The sequence below is a fragment of the Acinonyx jubatus genome, chromosome B1 (genome assembly GCF_027475565.1).
Source record: "Acinonyx jubatus isolate Ajub_Pintada_27869175 chromosome B1, VMU_Ajub_asm_v1.0, whole genome shotgun sequence".
Lineage (NCBI taxonomy): Eukaryota > Metazoa > Chordata > Mammalia > Carnivora > Felidae > Acinonyx > Acinonyx jubatus.
This window is the reverse complement of record NC_069382.1, coordinates 108,721,998-108,731,645: the sequence shown is the minus strand read 5'-3', so window position 1 is coordinate 108,731,645 and position 9,648 is coordinate 108,721,998. Positions and strand designations below refer to the sequence as shown.

The 9,648-nt window shown below is 36.8% G+C and overlaps 1 protein-coding gene across 9 annotated transcripts in view; it reads left to right on the top strand.

Annotated features, from left to right (window-relative positions):
- The first annotated feature begins 22 nt into the window (after positions 1-22).
- The window catches only part of ALPK1 (alpha kinase 1), a 134,262-nt gene continuing 124,636 nt past the window's right edge, over positions 23-9,648 (top strand). The window contains exons 1-3 of one of the 9 annotated variants that reach the window (XM_053217053.1): positions 23-170; positions 8,203-8,270; positions 8,374-8,510. The gene's annotated coding sequence lies outside the window, so the exon portion shown is untranslated. Of the gene's footprint in view, positions 171-3,698; positions 4,004-8,202; positions 8,271-8,373; positions 8,511-9,648 lie in introns of those variants that run through there. The other 8 variants (XM_053217052.1, XM_053217060.1, XM_053217058.1 and 5 more) reach the window with 8 other exon arrangements.

The following is a 9,648-nucleotide window of genomic DNA, read 5'->3' as shown; positions in this document are numbered from 1 at the left end:
TATAATAAGGAACCATAAACACAGGGAAGGAAAAGTACAACTACAAATGTGGCAGATTCCTGTAAGGCTGCAATTTTGTTCGTTAATCATCAACATTTATTATTTCTTCTCTGAAGTGGAGATAGCCAGAGTATCTTCTTTCAGGTGAAGAACATTAGACCATGTGGACGGTAAGATATGCAATCTGACTATACCAATAAACATACACAGTAAAATATTTTATCAGAGTTTCTGATATTCACTCTTTAAAGTTAAGCAAGATTTGAAAATTCTGTGTAAGCTGCAAAGGACTAGTGTAATAGATGTTATTAATAACACTAGTAAAGAAAATGCAACAACTGCTAAAATTTATGATGCTGAATATTATTTCGTTTTTCTGTTCCCTTTAAGTATTCCTAGGCTACCAGTTGAGGAAGAGATTAAGAGGAACCATTCAGGGGCGCCTGGGTGGCTCAGTCAGTTGGGTGCCTGACTTCGGCTTAGGTCATGATCTCACAGTTTGTGGGTTCAAGCCCCGCGTTGGGCTCTGTGCTGACAGCTTGGAGCCTGGAGCCTGCTTCACATTCTGTGTCTCCCTCCCTCACTGCCCCTCCCCTGCTCATGCTCTGTCTCTCTCTCAAGAATACATAAACAAAAAAAAAAAAAAAAAGAGAGAGAGAGAGAGAAACCCTTCAGAAAAATGGATACCCCAAAAGTCCGGCTGGAATTGTTTATCAAGGCAAAACGGAAGAAAACAGTAGGCAGGTATGTTATTGATATTTAAAAAAGAGGGATTTACTGTTTGAATTATCACTGATGAATCATTTAATGTGAAAATAACATAAAATGCCCACAATCTATTTTTCCATGAATAGAATATTAAAAATAGGTTTTAGATACTTTCACTACCCCCTAATTAAGCAGATGTACCTGAGCCTATTGCATTTCATTTAAAACTAGAGGAAGCTAATTTATGGTAATACGATCACCCCTTATAGAAAAAAGAAAGTGTTGCTCGTTTGTGTTGCTTGCTGGGAATTGGGTTATATGATACCCACCTTCTGTCCGGTGCACTCTAAACCCCTTGGATACACACTCATCTAACTCTCCACTCCCAAACTCAGATGCTCAGATTTGGGGTAACTCAGTTGTAACTCAGTTCGGGAGTGCCCCACCTCACGGCTGATGCTTTCTACCAACCTTTGAAAATACTCCAAATTACCTGAGATACCTCACTCAACTCTTTTTTCATTATTCTCTGAATGGAAGACAAGGAGAAACCCAAAGACTTGGGACTGGAACAAAGGAAAGCTAGCGTGGACTTCTCTTCCTCCTCCCTATTGTTGGAGTCAAGTGACTACAATTAAAATGAGCCACTTAGATTTATGTGGAGAGATCTGCCAGACACATTACTAATGGAAAAACCAAGTGCTAAACAAAAATGTTGCCGTTTGTGGGAAAAAAAAAACAAACCCTGTCTGTAAATGCATGAACTTTCTGCAAAGAAATCCGAGAAATAGAACTGATAATACTGATTAACCTGAGAAAAAGAAATTGGGAGAGAGGAGGCAGAAGGTCCACATGGGGAGATATTTTTTATTGTGCAGTTTTTCATACTGTTTGGATTTTGTCTCATTTGCATGCATTGTGGTTACACACCAAAAAAACCCCCCAGCTTTTTAAAGAAGGGCCAAGTAAGAGAAGTCTCCCGAGAGACAGATTCAATGCTCTAATGCCTCAATATTTCTCATAAGGTGGAGGACTGCAATAGAATTCAGGCTCCCAAGAGAGTGGTCAGATGGTGAGGTAAAAATTAGAGCCCACAAAGGCAGGGCAGCTGAGGGTGGAGGAAGGGGAGGAGTGGGCCTGGTTAGGGCCATCTGCTCTGCCCCTCCCTGGAGGCAGTTGTGGGTAGTTCTGTGGTAAAGCAGAATTCTAAGATGGCGCCCAAGATTCCCACTCACTGGCGTACACAATTTATATAACCTCCTCCCCTTGAGTGTGGGCAGAACCTGTGAATATGATGGGCTGTCACCCCTATGACTAGGTTTCTAATCAGTTGTCTTCAAGTTAATCCAAAGGAAAGTTATCTAGCTGGGCTGGACCTAATCACATGAATCCTTAAAAGGGATGGATCACTTTTAAGGAGCACAGAGACACATACCCCTGTTGGCCTGGAAACAAATATCCAAGCCAGGAGCTGCCTATGGAGACCACATGGCAAGGAACTACAGGTGGTATCTAGGAGGTCAGAGTGGTCCCCAGCCAACAGCTAGCAAGAAAATGGGACCTCAGTCCTACAACTAGAATTCTACCAACAATCTGAGCGTTGAAGGAGACCCCAAGCATCAGATTAGATCTGCAGCATTCTCAATGATAATGTGCCCAGACTTCTGACTGACAGAAACATAGAAATAATAAATGGGTGCTGGGTTTTTTGTTTCTGTATATCATAGGACCTTTATTATTTTTCCCCCTCAATTCTTAAGTCTTATATAACATCCATGTTCTAAGTATGATACCATTTATAGACAGTTTTTAATGTTTACTGTTTTTTTTTTAATGTTTATTTATTTTTGAGAGAGAGAGAGAGAGACAGACTACAAGCAGGGGAGGGGCAGAGAGAGGAGACACAGAATCCAAAGCAGACTCCAGGCTCCGAGCTGTCAGCACAGAGCCCAACATGGGGCTTAAACCCACAGACTGTGAGATCATGACCTGAGCCGAAGTCAGGCACTTAACTGACCCAGGTGCCCCTAGACATTTGTTTATTTCATTTCATTTCATTTCATTTCATTTCATTTCATTTCATTTCATTTCATTTCAAGAAAGAGAGTGAGTGTGTGAGCCCGGGAGAGGGGCAGAGGGAGAGAGAGAGAGAGAGAGAGAGAGAGAGAGAGAGAGAGAATCTTAAGCAGGCTCCACAAAGAGCCTGACACAGGGCTCCATCCCATGACCCTGGGATTGTGATCTGAGCCAAAATCAAGAGTCAGACACTCAATCAACTAAGCCCAGGCACCCCACCATTTATATACATTTAAAATGCATCTTCATTTACAAATATTTTACATTTGGTCTATAGAACAGATAATTTAATGGGTGTTCTTTTAAACTGCTAAATTTGTGGTAATTTTTTATGCAACAATAGAACAATAATATAGGTTTTTTTGTTAGAGGATCCCTGTGGATTATGAAAGTCCCCAGTAATCCTGATCCTAATAACCCAATATGAGAGTTATAGACTATGTAAGCAGGAAAAGAAGGGCCAGTTTTTGGGGGGGGTGCATTATTTCTACTGGTCACATAACCTCCAAACCAGGTAACTTCATCTTGCCCTTGTTGAATCTAAACTGTGTCATCTAGTACTCCTCACTGGTGTAATTTTTAGTAAAAAAGAAAACAAAACCCAGAAACCTTCCCTCTCCTTTAATATTTTATTTTTACATTTCATTTGTGTTTCTTCGTTAATTTTTAAAATCAATTTCAAAAAATTATAAAGCTATCTTTGACCTATTTGCCAAGTCAGTGGACGCTTTTCTAACCTTATCTTTCATCATTTCTCTGCATCGTTTAGTACTGTTGACTACTCCCGCCTTGAAATACGGAGCCCTAACATGAGTTTGTCTGTTTATAATAGATGAAAAACGTCATGTTATTTCTTAGTGACATTCTCTTTCCTTGGCTTTCAGAGGACTGACTCTCTATTTTGACTTGGTCCACATAAGAGGTTTCCTTGCACGTTGTTTAAAAGAAGTAACTTCCCTGTAGTAATACAACTCCCAGAATACCTTTCACCAAAGCAATTCCTAAAGGGGTGTGGCTTCTGGTGCAAAACTGCTGAAAGTCCCAGAGGTGAATTACACAATCAGATTCTGAGGCAGTGACAGACTTTGTTTTCCTTCAAATTTCTACTTCCTGAAACCAAGGCTCTTTATGACAAACAGTGTATTTCAGGGAAATTGTGCTAAAATTAACCTTTTTCAGAGATTTGCTGGCCTTAAAAGTGTTTATCTTCGAGACAAAGGTGAGTATAAGCTTTTAAATGACAAAACACAGTAGATGTGGGTACAAAAGATGGCATAATATATAAGGAGGTATTATTTTAGACTCTGACCTTGTTTCTACTTCCTGGTATTGTCTGCATTTAAATAACTTGAGAGCTCTAAGAATATTTGCAATTCTAAAAGCGCTACACAAAGGGGATACGGGTTGGGAAGGGGAGGGAACAGTAAATTTAGATTACAAGAGAAAGGAGAAAAGGAACCTGTTTTGTTTTGTTTTGTTTTGTTTTGTTTTGTTTTGTTTTAGCAGGTTTTAATAACAAAGTCCATATGTCAGGCAGCTTGCTACTAAACATCTGGCTTTGTCACTGAATGGAGATGTTTGATTAAAGCATTAAAGAAGTGGGATTACTTATGTGAAAAATTGACCCTAGGACTTTTGCCTGGAGTACATTAGTCATAACAGAAACCATCACTTGTAGGATGGCCTCAGTGATTTTGCCAGGAAAACAGATAAGAGTGGAGAATTACTCTTTTCTTATGGGAACAACTGACAGGAATTCTGGGTGTGGTGAAGCATTATGTAGACAGAAAGCATCTAGAAAAATTAAATTCTGGGGCACTTGAGTGAATCAGTCAGTTAAGCGGTCAACTCTTGATCTTGGCTCAGGTCATGATCTTATGGTCCATGGGTTTAAGCCCCGCTTCGGATCCTCTGTCTCTCTCTCTGACCCTACCCCATTCTCTCTCTCTCTCTCTCTCAAAAATAAATAAATATTAAAAAATAATTTTTAAAAAATTAAATTCCTTTGTATTTTATTCAAAAGAGTCCTTTCATTAACAAATTTTATTATTTGAAATTAGGGCTATAAACTACTTCGGAAAGCCACAAATTACGACCTTTAGAATAGTTTGGGACTGGGGCACCTGTGTGGCTCAGGTGGTTAAGCATCTGACTTGGGCTCAGGTTATGATCTCACAGGTTTGTGGGTTCAGGCTGCAAACTGGTCTCTGTGCTGACGGTGTGGAGCCTGTTTGGGATTCTATCTTCCTCTGTCTCTTCCCTTCCCCCACTTTCACACTCATGTGCAGGTGTGCTCTCTCTCTCTCTCAAATAAATAAATAAACATTAAAAAAAAAAAAAAAAAAAGAATAGTTTGGGACTTCCAGGTGGGTGAGAGTACAGAGGCAGGGTCAGAAAGGAGGGTATTTATGTCACAACATACTGACATCTCTAATATTTGCTATCTCCCTCTGCCTTTTCTTTTCTTTTTAGTAAGTGTAGCTAGTACTCTTATGAGAAACAATATCTGCTTTTGGTTGGCTGATACCTCCTCGTTAAGAACATTTTAAATTCCTTACACATAATCACTGTTGCTGTTCAAGCCTATACATGATGCTTCAGCATAGTCTCCACATTCTTTTGTTTTTCCTCTTTCCTCCGTGACCTCAAATACAATTGAACGACATGGTGCATTAGTGTGATCACACCACAGAGCCATGCACTCCTGTCTAGATGGTGCGTCGGCAGATTACAACTCAGCAGATTACAAGTCTGTACATTGAGCACAGTTTTGGATAGGGGTGTGTATAGATTAACTTACCACCTAAGAGACATACCAGACCTGAACAAATGCTAAGTCAAGCCTTTATACCAACTGACTAAAATAATTTACTTCTCTTTTTCCACCTCCTCCTTCTGAACTCTGTCAACCTACAACCTCAAAAGAAATAAAATACTTAAAATTATGCTGGCAATAATTTACTCTCCACTTTAAATATCTTTTGAATCTGAGCTGAATCAATTCTCCAAGTTCTTTTCCAACAAGACACCAGAATTTTATAGTATGCTCCATGGGCATGAGTGATATTAGGGTGACCGGTGATGCAGGTGGCAAAGACTTGCACAAAGAGTAGAACATCAAGCAGGACAGAATGTATTGTTGGCATGTTAGAGCAGGAGGTGACAGGTTTCTCCGTCCAGGGCTCACCTGGGATGTGAGTTGTGGTCAGGCTAGAGAAGAATATGTTTTGTAGTTGGGGTCTATTTGCTGAGAATGCAAGGTACCATGATCTGGAAAAACAAAGAGTGCCAGGTATAAATACTAGTGAGTTTTGTCTGTAAACTTGGCAAGGGAAGGGGCTGTGAACAGATTCCTGTCAAATAAGGAGCCAGTAATTACTTTAAACTTTAAAATATATACACATATATACATATATATATATTATATAATATATACATTTTATATAATATTATATATTATATTAATATTATATTATATATTATGTAATATATAATATAATATTATATTATATATTATGTAATATATAATATTACATTATTATAATAATATATATATTATATTATATATTATGTATATATATGTATATATACATATATATGTATATATATGTATATATATATAATATAATATTATGTAATATATAATATAATAATATTATATTATATATTATGTAATATATAATATAATATATAATGTATATATGCATATATATACATTTATATTTATATATTTATATATACACATTTTTATATATACACAAATTTATATATACACACATATAATATAAAATATATATACATATATGTGTATATATAATATCTATGTGTATTTTTAAAGTTTACATATATTTATATATATATATTTTAAAGCCATATGTAAATCATGATGAATGTTATAAAATCTCACATAAAATAATACTTGTAATGAGCACATTTGACATACTAAGCTGTAACAGTCTCCCCTTAGGTCCTATGTGATCTAAGTTTGAGTTTAGAACCCAGAATTTTCCTTAAGAATAAATGTATTCATTTCAAAATACTTCTGAAACTCCATGGTTCCTCCCATTGCAAAAGAATTTCAGTAACCCCTTTCCCTGAACACAATACACATACTACTGTTACTGTCCCTTAATCTATTTCAGATGATGATGGCTTTTTAGCATAAAATGCTCTTTGGAAATGCTTTCCTGAATTTTTTTTAATGTTTATTTATTTTTGAGAGAGAGAGAGTGAGAGAGCATGTGTGTGCACACATGGGGGAGGTACAGAGAGGGGGACAGACGATCTAAAGTAGGCTCTGAACTGACATCACAGAGCCTGATGCGAGACTCGAACTCATGAACCGCGAGATCATGACCTGAGCCGAAGTAGGCCGCTTAACAGACTGAACCACCCAGCCTCCCCTGTTTTCCTGAAATGTTAAGCATCTATGGTTTGAAGAACTTTAATAGGAATGTGCATTCAAACCTTTGGTGTAAATTCATTCTATATTTTTGTTATTTTTATTTGTTGCCTCTCTATATGGAGAAGTCTTTGTTTCTTGTTATTGACAGTGACATCTTTTTGCAGGATGTTATGATTTGCTCTGCTTATAGAGTTCTGTGAGATAGACAAATTTAAAAATAAGAATATTGTCTGGGGCTATTATTCTTCTATGTCTAAAGAAAGGAAAGAGATGATCATAGCTTTAACATCAGTTATATGTTAATACAATTTTCTCAAAGTATGGTGTACAAACTATGATTTTAGGTAGCATGTGTCTTTGAAAATTTGAGTTAGATGCTTATTTTAATGTGAATTAAAAATATAACTAGCTCATAAAATTTATGACTTCATAGATATTATTGCTCAGGAAGATGTTAAGTAAAATGAAAGTAAACTGTTCACTACTGATTTTAAGGAAATGAGTAAACAAGGTAACAATTGTGAAGGTGGCATGTAAATGGCTAAAGTTTTGGAAATGTTGAACTAATGTGTTTGCTAAGTGAATATTTTCTGAACCGCTGCAGAAATGTGAGCCTCACTGGTCCTTGGTTACACTGCTCAATTAGTAATACAATCTGTTAAAATTTCTTAATTATAGATGTATAAAATATTGGATAAAAAATGCCTTATCAAACTTTTATCAGACCTACAGTCCTCATGAATTGTCATAACATTGAAGGGATACAGAAATTAGCCCATATTTTTTGAAATCAGAATCATAGAGAGGATGAATCATCCCAGAGTCGGCATTATACTTCTGTTGTGCCTGTTTCACCAAGACACTAATATCTTAGAAGGGCAGGGAGGGGTGCTGTGCACTAACGGGTGAGAGAGGGGGAGGGGACATAAACATCATCTAGGTCAAGGACCATCAGTGTATCATGTAGTGTGTCAATGGCCATTAAAAATGGTCATATTGTTCGTTTCTTTCAGGGAATCCATTCTAGGGAGGATATAATTCTAAATATGGAGAAAATCCACACAAGATGTTTATCATAAAGGTATTTATGATACAAGGAATTACAAGCATTCTAAAAAGGGGGAAAGATTAAACAAATTATGGTATAACAGTCCCTCCCTTATCCATGGTTTTGCTTTCCACAGTTTTAGTTACTTCCAGTCAACCACTGCCAGAAGCAGATGATCTTCTTTATGACGCTTCCTCACACGCCTGAGTCATTCACCTCACTTCATCTCATCACATGGACGTTTTATTGTCTCACATCATCACAAGAAGAACAGTGAGTAGTATACAGGCATATCTCATTTTATTATGCTTTGGTTTATTGCGCTTTTCAGATACTGACTTTTTAACAAACTGAAGGTTTGTGGCAACCCTGATTCAAGCAAGTCTGTCAGCGCTGTTTTTCCAACAGCATTTGTTCACAATTTTGTCTGTCATGTTTTGGTAATTATCTTGAAAGTTTCAAACCTTGTCATTATTGTTATTTTGTCATGGTGATCTGTGGTTAGTGATTACAACTTAGCGAAAGCTCAGATGATGGTTAGCATTTTCTAGCAATAAAGTACTTTTTTCATTTTGGTGTTTACATGTTTTTAGGCATAATGCTATTGCACACTTAGTAGACTAAAGTATAGTATAAACATAACTTCTATATGCACTGGGAAACCAAAAAGTTCATTTGACTCGCTTTATTGCAATATTTGCTCTATTGCAGCAGTCTGGAACTGAACCTGAAATACCTTCACAATATGCTTCTACAATAAGATATTTTCAGAGAGAGAGACCACATTCACGTATGTTTTTTTACAGTATATTATAACTGTTTTATTTTATCATTGTTGTTGTTAATCTCTTCCTGTGCCTAATTTATAAATTAAACTTTATGTATGTATGCATGGGAAAAAAGGTGATATATATGGGGTTCAATATGGTTTCAGGCATTCATGGTCTTGCAATGTTTCCCACAAGGATGGTGGGCGGGGGGGACTACCGTATATCTGTAAAACAAGATGAAGAATAGTACCAGCACAGAAAATGCTGAGTGAAAAATGGATTCAAGGCTGATTAACAATCGTACTTACAATTATGTAATATGTACATAAAATGATATAGATGTAAATTCACAAATATTCTGAAAGTGGCTGTTGTCTTACAGTGGTAGATTAATTATTCCTTTTCCTTTCTCTACTTTTGTATATATAATATATTTTTAGATTGGCTTTTTATATTATTATATAACATATTTATATTACTTTTTTTTTAAGTTTATTTATTTCAGAGAGAGACAGAGAGAGAGAGAGCAGGGAGAGAGGCAGAGAGAGGGAGAGGAAGACAGAATCACAAGCAGGCTCCATGCCGTCAGCACAGAGCCCGATGCATGGGGCTTTTTGACAAAACTCTGTCAAATCAATATG